At 37.4% G+C, this 20,867-nt stretch overlaps 1 protein-coding gene across 2 annotated transcripts in view; it reads left to right on the top strand.

Annotated features, from left to right (window-relative positions):
- The first annotated feature begins 9,895 nt into the window (after positions 1-9,895).
- Positions 9,896-20,867, top strand: part of nek7 (NIMA-related kinase 7) — a 74,869-nt gene continuing 63,897 nt past the window's right edge. For both annotated transcript variants that reach the window (XM_028445673.1, XM_028445674.1), the window contains exon 1: positions 9,896-10,170. The gene's annotated coding sequence lies outside the window, so the exon portion shown is untranslated. The remainder of the gene's footprint in view (positions 10,171-20,867) is intronic.

The following is a 20,867-nucleotide window of genomic DNA, read 5'->3' as shown; positions in this document are numbered from 1 at the left end:
TTACAATATTGATAAAACATAATCATGATTATACTTTTGGTCATAATCGTTCAGCCCTAGTAAAAGTACTGTTATTTGATTGAAACTGATTGAAAAGTAAAAAGTAGCTCAATTAAATAGTACACAAATGATAAGTTACTACCGGTAGCTTCTTTCACCCCCCTATGTTTATTTTTGGTTAATAAATCTTGCCATCATTCCCTTAGATACAGTTAAGGAAGAGACTGAATCACAATTGGAACTGAATTTATTTTCCATAAAGGCATCTGTATAAAATAAAAGGTTTTTCAAAATGTACAATTCTTTTTAAAAGTAAAATAACACTAATGAATTAAATTCAAAATAATAAGAAAATATCAGGCTCCAAGTTTAGCTAAATTTATGAACTCTAAACCTATGCTGTGTGGGGAACAACATAATAGGCAGAAACCCCAACCTGAACCCAAGAAAGTGGCTGGGCGTTGATCAGAAATGGCTGAGACTATGAAAATAAAAATAATCACAAAAAATAACAATTTACCCAGTAACTGTTGGGGTATAAATGTAATGAATTATTTTAGTTCTTCTAAAACGTAGTTACTGTAAGTACAAGTAAAATTACCAATTTAGAAAAATGCTAAAAAATGAAAAAGTACCCATTAAAGTAACTTAATTACAGTAACATAAGTACTTGTAATCCATTACTTTCACCTCTGCTTTATGGTCTTAGCTAATGTTTGTGTGCATCTCGGTTTATGTCATAGGATGCTCATGTGGTAGGAGTGAAATAAACTATAAAAATAATGCCACCAAATCCCTTGGTTCTTTAGTTTACACCTACTGTCACTTTATTGATTCAGCAGAGAATCACAGGTTTGTGATCTTTACCTACAGTTAGTCATCACTACTTAACAACAAAACTAAAACTCTTTGAAGGTTGAATGAATCCAGATTTATCCCAGAAAAGCCCTAAATGTTTAGGGCTCATCATGGTTATGTTTCCATTAACGGCCGCTCAAATGAAAGCTATACTCATTGTTTTTAAAGAACTAATTATAGAGGAGGATCTACATTTATTCTGTTCCAGGCCTATTGGTTAACACTTTGGGAGAGTGTGTTTTCAACATCATGGTAAGTAATTAAAGTGTATCTGTAAGCAGCCAAATATGGTTCCAAATGAACACTTCCATTCTTTTCAACCAACGAACTTCATCTACCTGTTTCCTGTGATTATCAACTCTTACAAAGTCATATGGGGGTTGACTTTGGATCTACAACCAATGCAGTAAGTACCTTAAGTAAGGTAAAGTACATTGCACTTATCCATACATCAACGGATACAAAACGACAATCAAAGACCAGAGTAACCAGTTAGCTAAATTTAACCTAGCATACAGTATATGGACTGGGAGGAAGCTCTCAGCATGACAAAGAATTTGAAATAAAACCCTTGTAGGCTCAGGGGAAGAATGTCAACTGTGAACTAAGATTAAGTCTGTAACGTGTGTTTACAAAAACCTCATTAATCTGAATTTGAAAAGACGTAAATTAAGAAGAAAACTCAGCAGGTGAGAAGAAAGGCCTCGTGTCGTCACCTCTTCCTCCTGTGAAATAACTAGACAGAAAAAAAAGGTCGGTTTTCTGTCAAACTGGGAGGTTTTTTCTTGATGGGTTATGTTAAATTGACTGAAACAGTCAGAAAATCAAATAAAGACATAAGCTCAGAATCCATACAATCCTTGATTGTATGGATTGATGTCATTAAGATATCAAACCGCCAAGATTGCGCATCAAGTCAAGAACTTGAGAAAAATATTCAAAATTTGCAATTTAAGGGATTGTCAGTGTTGAGGACTAAAAACATTATAGGAAGTGCTCGTTCCAGTCAAATCAAAAGGTTTTCTCACAGAATGCTTCAACTCCAAATACAATTTACTGAGCTATTGTCTTCTTATATCTCTGGAACCATATAACAATGCTCTATTCCTATATGCATTAAGAATGACAGACAAACATGAGCATTCTGACAAATTGGTAAATCTGTAGAAATATTTAATACATGCACTATTTTACTGCCATACAGTGCTAATATTGGGACTAAGATATCTACACATTTAGCCGACTTAAAGCACTCTGAATTTAGTTCAATAAAAAAATTGTATGTCAATAAAAGCTAAAGACATTATAGTGAATATGAAAAGACTAAATTTGTATACTGCAACTGTGGTGATGTTAATATGCTAAACAAAGGTCAAATTGTAACCCCTTCCATTGTCCTACCCTGACTCCCTCCTCCCAGTTCCCTTCTCCCTCACCAAGGTGTTACACTGCCCTCTCCTTTTTTAATTCTCCCTTTATCAAAGTTTTATTAATTGCAATAATAAAACATGCACAACTGTCACGAAAAATTTGCAGTGTTAAACTTCGACAGACAATGTAAAAAAAATAAAAATAAAAAATGGTCAAATTGTGAATAAAAAGAGAAAAAGGCATTCCACCGTTCATCATGTAGAATATCATGAGAAATTTCTGGTTTCCATTCATAATTCTGCTAACAAATTCTGCTTTGTGACAACTACACACAAACCAAAAACATAGCATCATGGGGGGGATCTAACACTGCTGAAGGAAGAGCCTGACAACTGAAGGATAAACCACAGAAAAGTGTGTATCTTTCTCACACACAGGCAGTCACACATACACACATACACGACACAGTCCAAACAAAGAATGCTATGATCACTGAGGCATAGGCCACACCTTCAGTTTACATGGTGCCCTTATACTAGTGTGTTATTTGGTACTGTGTGTGTGTGTGTGTGTCTGATATTCTGCCAGTTCCGCCTCGATGCCCCGCGTTCATTGCTAGGCAGCTATTTGACCCCACCTCACACATAATGCACCCTGCTAACTCAAATTCATCCCAGTATCGACACACAGGTACACACACACATACACACACACACGCACACACACAAACACAGATGTCAGAGGGGTGACAATGTGAATGAGACACGACTCCCCTGCTGTGCGGCTGTGTCTGTGTACACGTGTGACTGTGTGTGAGACTGTGAGGCCCCTCCGATACTGAGCAGGTGGAGAGGAGCTGCTGTGTTGGGCGTTTGCCAAGAGAGGAAACACAGCAACAAACACATACACCGCCGAGAACTTTGAAAAAGCTGGTTTTGTAAAGTGATGTAGACAGAAATAATCTGCCTGTTTTGTCCTTCACATTAACCACAGACCATTTCTCCTGTGCCTCATTTGTGCATTGCTATAATCCACCTGCCACTATTCCTTTATTATTTCTCTCATGTGCTCTTATTCTATATTTACACCTATTTGTTATGTGACAGCGCACATCTATAGACAACCTTGAAAATGCTGAGATCAAGGAGGATAAAGACAGGTTGCAATTGGCCTTTGAAGACAATGCAACATTAATTAGTGAATAAAATGGAAATTCAGTCATCATACGCACACTGCCTCCTAGTTGGTTAGGGTATATATATATAAAGGCAACATTTCATGCATATCTCCATCTGTAATTCCTCTCCCTGTGATAGCTGCACCCTAGCTGTGAGGTACACAAACAGTTAGCTCGTCTGCAGTGGTGCATCGCGTTTTCAGCGTGTGACAGGTCATCTTTGTACTAGTGGAGTGTAACCTCTCAGTTCTCGCTAAACCTTCAGGATGCACACGGCTCCTCTCTCCTCCATCTGCTGGTCTCTGTGATGTCTGCACCTGATCACAGGAGCTTTGACTGTAGCTTCTGTCTCTAGCACGTTGCAGTCATACCTAACCCCTGAGCCAGATCAACAACACAGGGAAATAAAAAAGACATGAGCAAAAACACCAACAGTTCCCCCACCCCCCCCACCCCCACCCTCTTTAAGTGTTTTAAAATGTGCTCTCAGCCTCTGGCTGTGAACACTTCTGCATATTTAAGTAATAAAAAAAAACCTCATGTAGGATTGCACTGAGTGTTGAATGTGGTGGTGTGCATGTGTTATAGGAATAGTTTGGCTCTGCTTACTTGTATAAAATAACTTCACTTTTGGGATCCGATAGAGGGTGTTCACCGACGTCACGTTCTGGGCAGTAAGCCGGATGTGCGGCCATTTTGGAGGCACTTGAAGGTAAACCACAGAAAAGCTCCTCAAAATGCATTATACTGCAGATCCAAAGGTACACAGGAAAGGTCTTGGTCCGCAGGAAAGGGCGCGATATTTGGAAAAGATACGGTTTAATTGTGGTGCAGATCCATACGAGTCGGCTGCCTCGTCTTGGATCAATGACGAGTCTTCCGTCTATTATGTATCCTGTATCCTGATAAACCTCAATGTACAGGTTTGTGGACTCCACCTCACCTATATATATATATATATATATATATATATATATATATATATATATATATATATATATATATATATATATATATATATATATATATACATATGCCTTAAAATATTTCCGTAATCAAATGAAAGATACGGATATCACACAATTATATTCCTAAATTGTATATATGACTGTGAGGGATCTGTAGTGATCCCTCCCTCAATGTACAGGTTTGTGCACTCCACCTCACCTATATATATAATTTGATATTTTCATATTTTGATCTCACTAGTTCATTGTTTGAAATAAGTTTATTAATGGGTTTTATTTTAATCTTTTACGTCTCTGTCTTTGAGGTAGTTGCATGGAAGTGTAAGCCAGGTGCAGACAATCAGCCCAATCGGACAGAACCATGTGCGGCCCAGAGAGAGGGGAGCGTTAGTGGCAGAAAGCTTAATGTAAAAGGGTACAGTACAAATAATACATATTTGGAAAAACCAATGATAAATAAAAAAGATCTATTTTTGTTAAATGTTTTTGTTGAATTTGTAAATATTTATTGTGGGTGTTGAAATGGGCTATATGTAGAACTCACCCACCCATGGACTAATGGGTTCGGCCATTAACTATTTAGGGGCTGTACATGTAAGTCTGTGTAAATTTGTCCTGTTGCTTGCGAAGAGGATGCACGGTTTGTCCTATGTGGTGGAAAAAAAAAAAAAATAAATAAATAAATAAAATTTCTAGTACTACATCTGCTCTACATCTCTATAAAACCATCTTCATCTCTTCCTCCATCCTCCCTTCCCTCTGTCTACAAGAAATTCACTCTTGGTTCTCTTCCAATTTCTTCAAACTCAACAGCTCCAAAACAGAAGTGCTTACTGCATCTCACAACTGTTTGGCCTCTCCAACAAATCCCTCCAGAAACTGCAGCTCCTTCAAAACTCTGCAGCACAGATCATCACACGGACCCCTACCACTCACCAGATCACCCCGGTTCTACAACAACTTCACCGGCTTCCCATAAAACAAAGAATCAACTTCAAAATACTCCTCATTACATTCAAAGCACTTCATAACCTGGCCCCTCCATACATATCTGACCTCCTCCACATCACCACTCCTGCCCGCACACTCCGCTCCTCCTCCACTCTCCAGCTCTCTGTCCCACCGGCCAAACTCATCACCATGGGGCACTGAGCATTCAACCGCTCTGCTCCCCAGCTCTGGAACTCTGTCCCCCATGACCTCCGCACCATAGATTCCCTGCCACTCTTCAAATCCAAACTCAAAACTCACCTGTTCAGACATTCCTACACCACCTAGTCACATACTCACCATCTCAATGCCATACTCTGTTTTATTATGTTTCCCTTTTAAATAAAATGTTTTATTATTATTATTATTATTATTATTATTATAAAACCCATCTATTTACACATCTAAATATGAATATAATTGCAGTTCATATGATTGTGCAATGTTTTGTTCAGTTGTGTGGACAGTTATGATTGTCCAACATTTATGATTTGAGTTGGTTGAAAAGGAGCTAAGAGTTAAGGGCTCCTGCGTTGTTGTTGGGATGGTGTTCCATGTATGAGAGGCGCGTTATGAAAATACAGTCAGTCCAAAGGTGGTTTTTCTTGATTGGACTTCACAGTCACCTTTGGAGCTTCTAGTAGTGCGGCACCAACTGTCCGTGAAGAATTTTGTATACGAGGGTAGAGTCCTCAAATTTAATCATGTTTTCCCAGCTTAGTATACTGTTTCTCTAAGATTATATAGTGATGATTTCTGTTTTTTATCTAGAGTTTTTATGATCTGTTTGTACACGGTTTCGATTGGTTTCAGAGTCTTTCCTGTTCATACCCAACTTGTCATGCAGTATGCCTTTTGAGAAACAATTACTGCACGGGTTATCGTTTTCTGATCGAGAGGTTGGGGGTTCGATCCCAGTCTATACCTGTCTATGTGTCGAAGTGTCCTTGGGCAAGACACTGAACCCTAAGTTGCTCCCAGTGGTCGAGTGCCTTGCATGGCAGCTCTGTCCCATTGGTGTATGAATGGGTGAATGAGCTGATATTGTAAAGCGCATTTAGACTACTTCAGTGTGGGGATAAAGCGCTATATAAATTAAGTCCATTTACCATTGAAATACAGTTTTGCTGCCTCTGGTGTTAGATTGTCTATTATGTGATTAAAAATTTCAATTGGTAACACGAGTAAAGTTCTTTGAAATTAAGTTAAGTTAGAGTAACTCAATTTATTTAAGTCGCATGGGCTTAATGATTTAATTGTTCTCAAATCAATGTTTTGCATTAGTCTAACTTAAAATGGATCAATTCACTAATTTCTACATTTCTATGACCCAAAAGTAAAATACTGCTTCTTCTACCATTATACCATTGTTTTGTTTCCTTTCCTTGTGGCTCCGAGAGGCTGAAGCACCAAGGAGCAGTTTGGGGTAAAAGACCTTGCTCAAGGGTCCATTGCTATGACCCACGGCTGGGCTCCAACCAGCGATGCCCTGGTTTTAAACTTGCTTGCGTAACCATTAGGCCACCACTCCGCTTCTGTATTTTGTGTTTGTGACCTGAGAATTAAATGTTTAGTTTGCTTAATAACTAAAATTAGAATTTTTAAGTTTGGCAGAAAATACAAAACTACAAAACAAAACAAAATAAAATCATATTTTTCCAAGATATTTTTCCAGAGAAATTTCAGAGTGGGGTGTCATGTCTTGACATCAGACTCACAGCATCGCGAGAAACCTAATTGTTTCAGGTTCACTCAATGAGAATTGCAGGCTGTACACTGCCTTCACTAAAGCAGAAATATGATTGAAATTCACTCAGAACTTTGTTATTTCAACAAATACTAGTATTATAGGGAGGGCTGGTGACAGCCACGATTACGCATTAAAAATCATATTTTAATGCATTTTTTGCTTGCAGAAAAAAACTTGCATAGCTGTGGCGAAAAGTTAGCCCGAGTGTCAACCTATATTGACAAATACAGAAATGGTAAAAATAAAAAAAACAAGATAAATAAAAATAAAACTAGAATTGATATCTACAGAATATATTTTCTATTGACAAAATATATCAAATAATGCACCAGCATTAGCTCTTCTGACACATCAGAGAAAGTTGTGACTTTGTACTGTAAAATGTCTTCAGTGAACTCAGCGTTTAAACCCTCTTCATTTCCCCTGGAGGAAGACCCTTTTTCCATCCTGGTTACCTGCAAGAGACACCAGAAAGTTTGAGAGGGAACAGAGTGAGGCAGACGACAATAATCTTCATGCTGGAAAAAAATATCTCCTGAATCAAACGGGAATCCTCCTCTGTTAAATAAACAATATCAGCAAAAAGAACACAAAAAGTTTGCCATTGGTTTCAAACACTGGATCAGTGCAGAGAGACACTTTTAGAACAGTGGAAATCCTGCGCGATTATTAAACAGTTTTCCCACCAAACAGACATGGAGGCATGTGTGTTGAAAAAGAAGGATCTCGAGTGCAGCTTCCCTCGCAGACTGATGCATTACTTTTCATCCATCCATCTAATTATTCCCTTAGAAACCTGAAATTTGAAGATACAAAAGACCGTCCCTATCTGTCACTGAGCTGCATTGATCTTATTGAAAGAAAATGTGGGTGTAGAGGAAACCCAATATAACTCATGCCATTAAATTCCACACAGCATTATTCACATACAGAATTGACAGATTTCTGTGAGACATTTCTTTTAATCTTCAACTGTTGTTAAAGAAAAAAGGGGGAAAAATCCCACACTCCAGGCATCTTTCCTTTCTCCATATTTGCAGTGAGGTTAACAAAAAAGTCTATTGAAGTCTGAAGGAAAAAACACAACTCCACCTGACTTGTTGATTATTAACAATTGGGATGGGAAGAAGACAGATGTGTTTCTTGTATTCCAGCAGTGTTTGAATTGTCAGTCGGAAATCAGCGCTGAAGCTTTTATCAAAGCGCCCTAAGCTGATCAGTTCCAGATGCTCTCGCTGTCCATGCAAGTCAATCTACGATACCATCTCCCAATCAATAAATTCACTTAATATTACCAATTACACACAGTGTGTATGTTGGGTGTCGTGGGATGTGTGGGTAGTTTGCATGCATGTGTGCATAATGATGGCCAGTGTGCATATCTCACTGTGTGTGTTCAGAATACATTACGCCATGGCTGTCTCCTCTTCACTGTACATGCTCACACAACAGAGTCATTCACACACTAAACAAACTTTTAATATCTAATACTTTGTATTGTTGGAACTTTGAAATGCAGATTTCACTGAGACAGAGTGAAACTCAAGCATTTTTATAGGAATAACTAAAACAGCAGAAATATGTTACATCCACCAAGGAGGTGATATTTTCATCATCAGCAGCGTTTGTTTGTTAGCAGGATTACGTCAAAAGTGCTTCACTTGGGGGCGGTGTTTAGCTCAGTGGGTAGAGCGCCCGCCCCATGTACAGAGGCTATAGTTCCTCACCTGCAGCGGGTCCAGGTTCGATTCCCGGCCTGGGACCCTTTCCTGCGTGTCATTCCCTGCTCTCTCTGACCCCCTTTCCTGTCAAGCAACTGTCATATAAAGGCCACTAGAGCCAAAAAAATCCTTTAAAAAAAAAAAAAAAAAAAAAAAAAAAAAGTGCTTCACTTAAAACAAAACTTTAACCAAAGATAGCCCTTACACCAGACATGGGCAACTGGTGTCTTGGGGGCCACATGTGGCCCTCGGTCTAATTTAATACAGCTCCCAAAATAAACATGCAAAATGAAAGAAAAATACACAAAATAAAAGCAAGAATACATTATAAAAAAAAATACAAAGATTTACAACATTGTAGAAAAATGCATTAAAAGACAAGAAAAAAACAGAAAATACTCCAAAAATATACAAAACTACTGTAAAAATGAACAAACTGACATCAGTATTACACAAAATGACTCCAAATAACACAAAAATACTCAAAAATGACAAAAAAAAAAATACAAAATTATAGAAAATGACAACAACAGTATGCAAAAAGAAAAGAAAAACACAAAATGACTCAGAAAACACTCAGTACTAACAAACAAGCAGAACAACAACAGAAAAACACTAAAAAACGCAATATGACTACATAAATACACAATATGATTCTAAAAAACATATTTTACAGAAAAAAAGGAAAGTAATATTTAATTGAGATTCTTTTACTTGATTATTTTATGTATGACTTACTTGTAATAGTCTTGAGTACAATTTCAATCAAGTAACAGTACTTCCATTTGACTAGAATATATCAGTACTCTTTACACCTCTGATAAAAATACAACAAAACCTTAAAAAAGAAACAAAAACAAAACAAACAGGGTATCAATCAACACTAGATTTTTAAATAATTAGAGTTTGGATTGAACTTGTACTTTCAGCTTTCTGTTTAGATCTTCAAAACAACTTTAGGTCCGTTTAATGTCGTTATTGACAGTGACACAGAGCAGTGTCCCGTGTCCGCTGGTTCTCGCGGTATTTGCGCCACACTTTGACGCTCGGCCCGCCTCTGAGCTCCGGGAATGCAGTGTTGTTTACATGAATGGCTCCGGGGTCAGCAGACAGCAGCTCAGGGCGCTGATGTGACGGACTCGAACGTAGCACGTCGTAAAGGCTCGTCCAGCGCTGGGTTGCTTTGAAATCAATACGCAGGGAGAAAAAGTGGGCTTTCTGCAGCGACCTTGGCTACAGAAAGGGAAAGTCAAAACAAAGACAGCCGCCATAACCGTGAGCAGAGGCTGTGAGCGTGAAGAAGAAATAGCTTAGCAACAGGAGTCCCACTTCCGGGTAAGCACTGACACTGAAATTCTGAATCTCAGCTTCAGCTACTTAACTTGTTCTTAACTTTAACGCTGCTCACTTCAACTCTACCTCTGTAAATGATTAACTTGGTCCGTTATCACCACTCAACTAACACTTCAAATATGAGTCTCGGATTAACTTTTAAAAAGTTTCTACGAAGTTCGCCAACTAGCTTAGCTTGCTAGCTTAGCATTTTAGCCTGCCTGCATATAGCTCAGGTAACTTCCCATACGTATACAAATCTCAGTCTGGTTATTGACTAACAACACTGTAACTACAATGGGAGTATCTCTGTTTACTGTAATAATTCTTTCCAATTAGTACCTTTTGCAAACATTTGCTTTGTTGTGTGCTGTGGAAACACAATAATACCCATTTTACACGTTACTTTATTCAGAATCCTTCTCATACCCAGCTTTTGATCTTGGTTTAATTAGTTACGTTTAAAACAATGGCCCCAATTCTTAAATACAATGTTCTGATGTAACCAGATACTACAAAAAAAGAAAAGAATGATAATGTGGTGTAATAGCACCACATTATTAATGAATTGATCTTTTTTTAAGGGTATTTTAATTAATGAAATTAAAAAGTGATAAGAATTATTAAAACAAGTAAAAATTTTGGTTAACTTGTCAGTGGGACATCAAAAGGTATATTCAATAGATATGAGCTTTCTGTCATACATTATGTGTAGGGCTGGGCGATATGGACCAATACTGATGTCTCAGTATTTTTTATCAAGATGGCGATATACAATATAAATTTCGTTATTTTTTATTCATATAGTCTTACCAGAAAGACTATTCTGGGTTAAATTTGCTGATGCAAAATGCTACAGAGGCATATTTATTAAGTCATTCATTGCCAGCCATTTTCAGAACAGCTACCCCCTCACTGCCAGCCATTTTAGAGCATTTTGACTGATTGTTTTTAAAGACCCGCAGAAAATTTTGTACTATGACAATCTAAAATCTGGAAGGATAGACTCTCTACTTTCATCAGTTCCCACACACACAACTTCCTCCTCCGCGACATCCGAGGTACACCGTTTGGCTCGGTTTGTTGATCGTTTTCTCTCACGATCGCGACACTCTCAATAGTCTACTTAGCTCCACACATGCTCTGCTGGATTGTGAGCTGTTTTGAGCTGCTGGATACTTAACAATATCCCTTCGTAGTGCCATTTTCTGCCTTGTAACCTCCTTTCCTCTTCCTTTGACCTCTACCCATCATGGCTAATCTCTCATCCAAAGGTGCGCTGCTGCCACCTACGTGGCACTAGTTGGTCACTACATCATAGTACAAGCCTGATTGTCACAGTAGAACTTCGCCACCATGTGTCCTAGCAACCCCAGTCGAAAAACACAATTGACGCATATATGCGTCATTGGCAGCGTGCCTTTTGGATTTGAGATGATGCATATATGCGTCAATGGCAGTGAATGAGTTAACAAACAGTTGCACAAAATGGGCTTTTTCTCCTATAAGAGACAGCATGTGTGAGTGAGTTCTTTAGTGTGGATGTTTAGGGGAAGGTCTGGGTTAGGATGCACTCAAAAATTTATCTAACTATGCTTTGAATGCTCTTCTGAAAAGTAGTGAAAGCAGCTTCTCCTAAAACAAGTATTTTAATACAAAATAAGCTGTAAATATATATATATATGTGTGTATATATATATATATATATCGATATAGGCAATATTGTATTGTAATTTTCTATATCACCAAAATACAAAACTCATATCTTCAATCTAGATATATCGTCCAGCCCGAGTTGTGTATATAGTATAATTAAAGCAACTGCACGTGTACCAATGTCATTATTGAGGTTAAAGGTTTAAAACCAATATTATGCATTTGAAATGAATCAATTAGCTCAGGTTGAACCCACAGGCTTTTTTATTTTTTTTTAGAGTTTTGTTGTTCCAAAGGTTGGTTAAAGAAAAGGCTGACCATCCAAGAAAAGGAAGAACCAGTGCACACAGGAGAGTGCAGTAGGTTGGAGTGGATAGTAGTGAGTCTCAACAGTGTCAGGGGCTGAGCTCCCAGACTGAAAGGGAAGAATTATCAGCAAGAATGATGCATTATCTGAACCTAGTGTTATAGAAAAATAGTTAGCTGAGCTGGAGCATCTTTTTAGGAGTTACTTTAGGATTTTTTTTTTTAATCTATGTATCTACTAATTTTCCCATATTCGTGGCATTGGATAAAAAAATAAAACAAAAATCCCTTGGTAATCCCAAAATGCTGTAGTAACAATTACAAACCTGTTTGTGGTGCTATAACAGTACACGTAGAAATGAGAACATGTGAAAGATAATGTGTAGCATGCTTATAAAGTTTAGGGAACCTAAATAAGACATGAAAGAGAGTAGCACAAAGAGAAGAACAGCATTCTTTATGTGAACTGACAACAAGGCAAAACCTTTGCTTTGTGTAACAGTAGATTGGTAATTACTGCTGTCTGGTCGAAAACAGGGACTGTTACTGCAGTTGTGTTCTGCTCCACAGGTATACACAGTTTAACCACTATAATCAATTATAGATGGTTTTTTCAAATCTTTTTTTGATTCCTGAATTATTTGTATCTGGCAAAATTGGTAAAGGAGATTATACTTAACCCAAAGGCTGGTAACGGTAAATGCTTTCTTGATTATGAGATTGCTACTTTCAAAACTCATTTATGTGCTTGAAGATTAAATATAGTATTTTGTTCTTCTTTTTTTTCAAGCAGAGGGCATGTACACTATTGCAAAAAATGACTACACTATTGGCTTAGCCCAGGGGTCTGCAACCTTTACTCTCAAAAGAGCCATTTTGCCTAATATCGCCTGGATTAAAGTCCTCCTGGAGCCAAAAAAAAAAAAAACATTCTCAATAAAGACAATACAGTGTTATTATTCTATACAGTTAAAATAATATCAAATACTTGTATGAGTTAATGGATTTGAAGGGCTACAAAAAAATAACTTGAATTTGATGACATGTGAGAGATCATGTCGGTCAACACATGCTAATAGCTAATTTCTTGCAACAAATCAAGCATGCATTCATTAAGCCGACATGTTGGCAATTAAATAAATCTGTTCCCACACAATTAAAATCTCTATTTTCTTCCAAAATAGTGTTTTTGTTGGGTTAGTTATCTTACCAGGGATTTAAAACTTAAAGTTAGCCACAGGTGCAGGAAAGTTGATGGTCTGTAGATGTTGCAGGAGGTGAAGTAGGATGGTGGCAAAGTTATTGCACAATGTGATTAATTTTTAGGGTAACCAATTCTTTTATCATAATTTTATTTTAAGTTGTCATTAATCATCAATACCATATTTTTTTAAACGCTACAAGGAGCCATTGCAAAAGAGTCAAAGAGCCACATGTAGCTCCAGAGCCGCAGGTTGCAGACCCCTGGCTTAGCCCTTTATTTTAATATTAATCTATTTACGAGAGATGGGACGATATGATTTTATCCCGATTTGATTTCCTCACCATACTTGGGTGCCCACAATTTTACAAGTATTGTGATTTGATAGTACCCATTATTGTGCTTTAAATTTCTTTAATTGCCTCTTATAAAAGCAAAAGTAGAATCATACACTTACAGAAACAATAAAGGAGTCATAGTTCTAAAAAAATCTATACACATAACAAATCTTTTATTTATTTCAACCGCACCTGAAGTGCATTACACAACAAGTTAACTATTACGTTATCTATTACCTATGATGGCTAAAGCAGTCATGGGGGGAAAAAAAAACAATTTTGTGGAGAAATTATGCTTTTTAAAATCGACACGAAAAAAAAAATGCAATATATTGTTAATTAATATTTTTCCCCACCCTTATCTTTTTACTTATCTGCACTGCTGTTCGGTTGCTGAAACTATTGATTTTTTGTAAAGAATAATAAGAATGAAAAAGTGGCGTAACAATTAAGGAAGTGGGCTTGTAATCGGATCGTCATCGGTTCAGATCCAACCTGGGCCATCACTGTGGAATGTTGAGCAAGTCCTTTAACCCTAACTGCTTGTGTTGTACGTTGAAATTATCTTGCATTTGTAAAAAAGACACAAAAACAGGTATTTTTTAATAAGAGGCGTATTAGAGTAGAGTATCTTTACTGATCCCGCAGTAGGGAAATGTACTGTTATGACGGCTCACATCAGATAAAGTGCAATAAAACAGACAACAGAAGGCAACACTGAAAACCCAAAAGACACCTGAAAAATAGCGCAATGAAGAAAAAAATAGAAAAAAAAATATGGAAAGTATAAAGGATACAGATGTATACATATTTACAGGTAGGGGCAAGAAGAGAGATTTACATATTTACAGATGGCACAAGGAGAGATGCCTCAGATAGTCCCCAATTTTACATCTTCATTGTGTCAAATGCCTCTCTTAATAATCCCTTTGTGTCTCCCTTGATACATCAACTCTTCATTAGCTTTTCATTGTTTCAGAATTAGATTTTTGTAGATTCATTGATTAACATCTTTCCCGAAACGTAAAAGTAAAGTACCCTCATTTAAGAACCCCCAAGATCAGTGACTGACAAAAAACCAAGAGCTCAGGGTTCTCTTCTAGTGACCTGATTTGAACTCGGAGTGGTTCTTGCATCTTGCTGATGGCACAGTTTTACTGAAACTAGAAATAAATTTAGTATTTGGTGTTCATATGGTGATGTCGATGGATAATTACAATTTGATGATTAGACAAATCAATTAAAAATTGGAAATCAGGAGACAACTTAAGATACATTTATTGAATGTAACTAATAAACTTAAGAGATGATTTGTTCTAATAAGTTTCTGCTCAATATTTTTGATCTCTATTAACCATGTGGGGGGGGGGTCACGTATCGGTTGAGTAGTTTCCTGTGCCATGTTTCTGTTGCCGCCTAATGCCGATCCCAGCCAAATGAATCAGGCCTCATACTATCACACTTGGCTACACTGTAGAGAGATGATTCAAACCAGAGTTAGTGGGAACTGACATACCTTGTTGACCCAATTATTACTCACGCCTCTGTTGCCACACTCAATTATCGTCAGAGACAACAGGCTTGAGTGTGCCAGCATCATCATCAGGTGATTGAATGAATGCTGGCTCGCTCCTGTGAAGTTGACTATCAAGGAATGTGTCATGAACCGGATGATCGGAAAATGTTTGCCAAATGTTTGCATCAGTCTCAGCGGTGAGGGATGTCTGCCAGTGAATCCCACTTTGAAATTGTAGCTGATGAAAGGAAGAGTACTTTTGAACAAAACGGACTGGTTTAATCTTGTTGTATTCTTTAAAATTGTTACAGCTTCCAGTCAGGATATTAAGTTATTCTGACTGATAAATGGAAATATATGACAAGGATTCTACAGAACAAAAGCTAAAATGATCATCATTAATCTAATGAAATGATTGATTATTGGAGGGACTGTTTACCATAATGTGATGTCATTATGTGTACAAGAAAACTCCAACAGAGAAAAATAATCAGAGATGTTCAAAGTAATATATACGATCCATGTACACTTAAAATCACAATAATATGTGTGCTCAAAAGGGAGTGGGAAGAAGAAAGACTTATTTAATCCCACCCGATTTCTTAATCATATAATTTTGCATCATTATAATTGTATACATCTGCCATTTATTTGAATTGAATACAATATATATTAAGACTGTATGTCACTTACCAGAAGCTATTATATGTTCAGTAATATCTAGATACAACTAATTAACTTTTGATATGCTACTGATATTGCGTCCTTGAGTATTGGCAGGTATTGATTCAATACGATATCAGCATGAATTGTACACACTTTTATTACTTATTTGTTAGTGTGGAATGTTAGAAAAGGTTTGATCAAGTGATATTACTCAAACAAAGAACAATACTCAGGAACAGTATGTATGAGAAAAATGGACCCATTTATTATTAACCAATGGGCTACATACAGTTTAACCCATAACATATTAATACTCTACAATTGTGAATAAATAAATTAGAAGACCCTGACAGATAAGCTCAATAAATCCAATAAAACCAATCCATAATAAATCCTAGATTTTAGATGCAGGCCAATAAAATCTCATACTTGTTTTTGGACTGATACTAATATCGGATCGGGACCCTCTTACAGTTACCGTATTTGTTTTCATGGATGTGACAAAAACAACATAATGCAACCATATGTTTTTTTCATACACAATGCTATAATGATTTATTTTCATACTGTTATATATATTCTTCATGACAGTATTTTTTCAAACTGAGACTTTGTGTTAGTAAAGCATTCAGCACGAGCAGGAAAATGACATTCATTTGTGCTGCAGTCACAGAGTGATTTAACACTGTGAAATTTACCAAATCGCTCCATCCTGAGAGAGTTCCCAGTTTTAGCCCTGAAGCTGGCCCCTGCACAGGATTAAAGATCAGATGAGACATTTGTCATCTGACCACTTTAACAGTCATCTTGCCTGTGGGGTTTCACAAAGAACAGAAAAATGTTAGTTTTTTTTTCTTTCTCAAAGCATATCTTAAGAAAGATGCTTCCTGGGGCCATTTCGAGCTACATTAAACACTGTCTTTTGAATGATGTCAAAGACCTTGGCCGAGAACCGTGCAGAAATATTGCTGGCAAAGGTAACACATTGTTTTATAGGATCATTTGGAATGTTGGCTGTCTACAATGTTTTTGTTTCTTGATTTCCTCTGATGTAAAATAAAAACCAAAAGCCTAATGGGGTCCTCAGATGAATTTAGATTTGAGTCTTTTTCTTTTCCGGCTCAGTTTGTCAGAGTTTAGAGAAAGGTCTGAGGCAATGCGAGTGGGCCTTGTTTTTCCAGCTTCTGCTACTACTCTCCAACAGCCAGCCTGTCAATATTTTTCATAACCATCTCTCTTTCATTAGATGAGGGGTCAGTGATGTTACAAGCATTTAAATATCCTTGGAGGATGCCTCGCAGCTTCCCGTGTCACGTGAAAGTTCTCAATTTCACTGTGGCATTGATGCCTTTTCTCATTGGACTCTATATTGCTCTGGGGGAAAACCGACTACAAAGACATGCAAACGCAAAAATTACTGACCTCGGACCTTGTTTAAAGTTTGTGAAATCCTCACAGCGCCCCAGGGTCAACTTGTGCCTTGACCTCACTATATCAGTGGTTTATTTCGCTGCCAAGGGTGTTGGATGGGAATACATGCTTTATTTATTCTTCTTTAAACATCCCCGGTCTTGTGTCTGGCTGAGAAACTCTGCTCTCTATGAAACAACACTATTGATGTGTAATAGGAACTTATCAAAGTAATGGTTTAAGTAGGCTACAGCAGTAACAAAACATATGCTGTCTACTCTCTAACTTGCAGGAAGAAAACATTTAAAGCAAATGAAATTATTTGATTATTACATGTCTGCAAGAATTGATTTTTTTTTTTCTTTTTTCATGTGCCCTGAAACCTGAGCATGTTGACCAGCTTGTGTTTTTTCAATAAAATCTAAAAAGAAAAAAGTCATGTTGCACTAAAGACAAAGTTGGTTTCAAAGCCACAGGCAGATTGTATGTTATTGGTTATTATGTTATTATAAGTTGTTGGCACATGGCATGTTAAAGCCAATGTTTTGAGTGTAAAATATGTCAATAAAATATATTTCATACATAATGTTCTCATGAATGTGTACACATTTACATATTAGTTGCAATAATCGACTTATACTTTAATATCGGGGTATATCATATCGTGACCTATGTATTGGGATATGAATTGTATTAATTTTAGTGACGTTAGTACACATTTAGAGCCATAAATGCAATGAGACTAGTTATTTGCATGATAATTTCTTTCAGTGTTTTTGGTTTTCAGCCTTGATTTTTTTTTTTTATTTTCAGTTTTCGGTTTAATCCAAGAATTTTTCATTTCGGTGCATCCCTAGTAATTAATAAATTATTTGACACAGCCAGGTATTAATACACAGAGATAATGTTATATACTGTACTTAAATAAGTAGTATAAATGATCTGTGCATGCATGGCCTGATAAAAGGAATTAACTGTTAGGTTAAACATTTAAGCAAAATTACCAGCGCTTTGGTGGCATCTTGTGAGTTTGGTTTGAAAGATTTCTCTGAAGCAGAAGCAGCTTTATTTTTTCATTTGTGATCACTATACAGTATCACTCTTTCTCTCTTTTTATTACCCACACGCAAAAATACAAATCCCCCAGGATGCAAATTCTCATGCACTGGATGATTACAAGATGCTGAAATGTCACTGTAAACACCACATCAGTGACGGTGACGGTATGCATTTGTCATGAGATGAGACAAAAGCAGAATGAATTTGTACTCACAAATGGAAAGATAGAAGAGAATTTCCTTTCGGTGTGTGTTTATATGCTGACTTTGCTGTGGGCATTTGTTCCAGTCTCACCAGAAATAAGCCTTAATGTTTCACATGGGATTTGCTCCATAGAACAAATCTGTGGAAGTGTCTTGTTTTGAAAGACTAACCCTCATCCTTTTTAGAGTTGTATAAGACATTTCACTTTCTCTTGTCAATTTTATTATTATTGCATGTTTATTTTTGATCAAATACCTTGATTTATTTGGGTATTACTGAAAATTTTGCAGAATGTGCCACTTAATTTATTATGTACACCAGGCACATGTATTTGGCTACCATATACAACTTTAGCTCTGAGGGCTTTATTCTCAGAAAATGCTAAAACAAAGCCAGAAAATTGAGAGAAAACATTATTTTTGTCCCTTTTCTGAACATTGATCATGAAAAATAGAGGAAAAAACATTATTTGCACTCAGAAAACATTATTACTGTTCTAAAATATGTTATGTCACAATTTACATTATTTTTTAATGAGTTTGAAGATTAATCATAATTTTTACCCATTTCAGTAAAGGTTGCTTTTTTTACTCATTTTATTGATATTTTGTTGCAATGGGGGATGGCGGATGTCGAACCAAGTTTGAGAGCCACTGGGTTAATTTCATTTTATTACGTGAACTTAATGCACCTACTATAAAATTATTTCTTCTGATAAAAATGCCACAGAACATTAAACCAAACCGGTTTTCATGTGTTCACATTCAATACTAGCCCTATTAAATAACCTATATCATGGTTCAAAAGCAAATACAAACTTGTTTGAAGAGTTGATGCGATATTTTCAGTATCTTGTTTCATGTGGTTGTGGAAAACATCTCTCTTTAGCCACCCTTTCCCTTATCTCTGCTCCCTGGCTCACTTGCTTCCCTGTCTCCCTGAGGTTTTTTGGTTTTGCCCGGGGCTTTGAGTTTGTGGTCAATGCCTGAGGGCATGGAAAAAGAAGAGTGGTGGTCATAATGAGACGCTTCTCTCAACCCCTGCTGCCCAACCAGCCCTCAAGCCTCCTTTGTCTCACTCCCTTTACTTTCTCATGCCACCCATCTTTTCTTCTATTACTGCTTCTCATCTTTAGAACTTCTCATCTTTTTGCTCACCCCTCCCTTCCCCACTCATATGCAGATTTTTTTTTTTTCTTCCCACGTTCTTCTGCTTTCCTCCTGCGACTATCCTCCTTCTGCTCTCCTGGGGGTCTTTTCTACCTGGGGCCTCCCCTCAGCCTCCTCCTTCCTGCCCAGCCTGGCTCACTGTTAGACGGGCAGGCGGCCTGACTCCCTGCGAGCAGCAGGAAGCCGCAACAGCAGGGGTTAGGTCTATATGGTGCTGCCGGCTGGCGCTGTCAGAAGTCCTGCCAAGCCAAGGATGAGAGACCTTTGGCATTACGGTATCAGGGCACTGAGAAAAAATATTTTACAGATGTCTGATTGCAAGCATCAGGCGTCAGAGGCTTTCTCAGGCCTGGGTTGGAGGTGTTTGTTAGGCTCAATGTGTGTGTTAGTGATATAACTATATAAAAAGTATAAATGAAGAAAATATGTGTAACAAAGTGATCCTTTTGAGTTTTGGCCGTCACGAAAGTGGGCTTATAATACGACAAGCAAAACATGCTTTTCTGATTATAGATTTGCTGCAAAAAGGTGACAGATTTTTTCTGAGGTTCTTTGAAGAGGGAGAGTCTGACGTCACCGTTATAAGAATGTGTGGCTGATTTCCCGACCAGTTCCGTCTTGACAGTTTAACAGTGAATATTTAACATTGTGCCACACTGAGGCTTGGCTGTAAACAGCAGTCAGCAAGCAGCGCAGCAGCAAAAGCATGTGTGACACTGGGCCTTGGTTGTGAAGCCCACCTATAAACAACACACAAACGGAAAGCACATCTTGAAGTTCTGATTTTTGAAGAAGGCAGATGGCATGGGCTGATGGTGTCACTGTAAGAAAAAAAAACCCCACCAGGATCCCTTGATGAAAGCAGCTCTCGCTTGCTTTGAACAGCAAGTCTGTCATGGCTGGTGACTGCTGTGTGGCTCCAGGTCAAACTGTGATATGCAACTCCTGGATTTTGCGCTTTTTAAGTTCTTCGTGTTCAAATCGTCTAAGGGGAAAAACACAGAGGGGGAAAAAACATGAACGCTCATTAATATTAATATTCTAATGTGTTGAAGAGGCAGGGAAGACCTCTCTGGTTTAGCTACTTCCAAACCCTGTTGGGGAGCTTTTCTTTTTATTCTCTCTATTGCTCTCTTTTCTAGCATCTTCTCTATTCTGCAATTTCAGAATACTTA

Source organism: Gouania willdenowi, chromosome 4, assembly GCF_900634775.1.
Source record: "Gouania willdenowi chromosome 4, fGouWil2.1, whole genome shotgun sequence".
Taxonomy (NCBI): domain Eukaryota; kingdom Metazoa; phylum Chordata; class Actinopteri; order Blenniiformes; family Gobiesocidae; genus Gouania; species Gouania willdenowi.
This window is presented reverse-complemented; position numbering and strand designations above follow the sequence as displayed.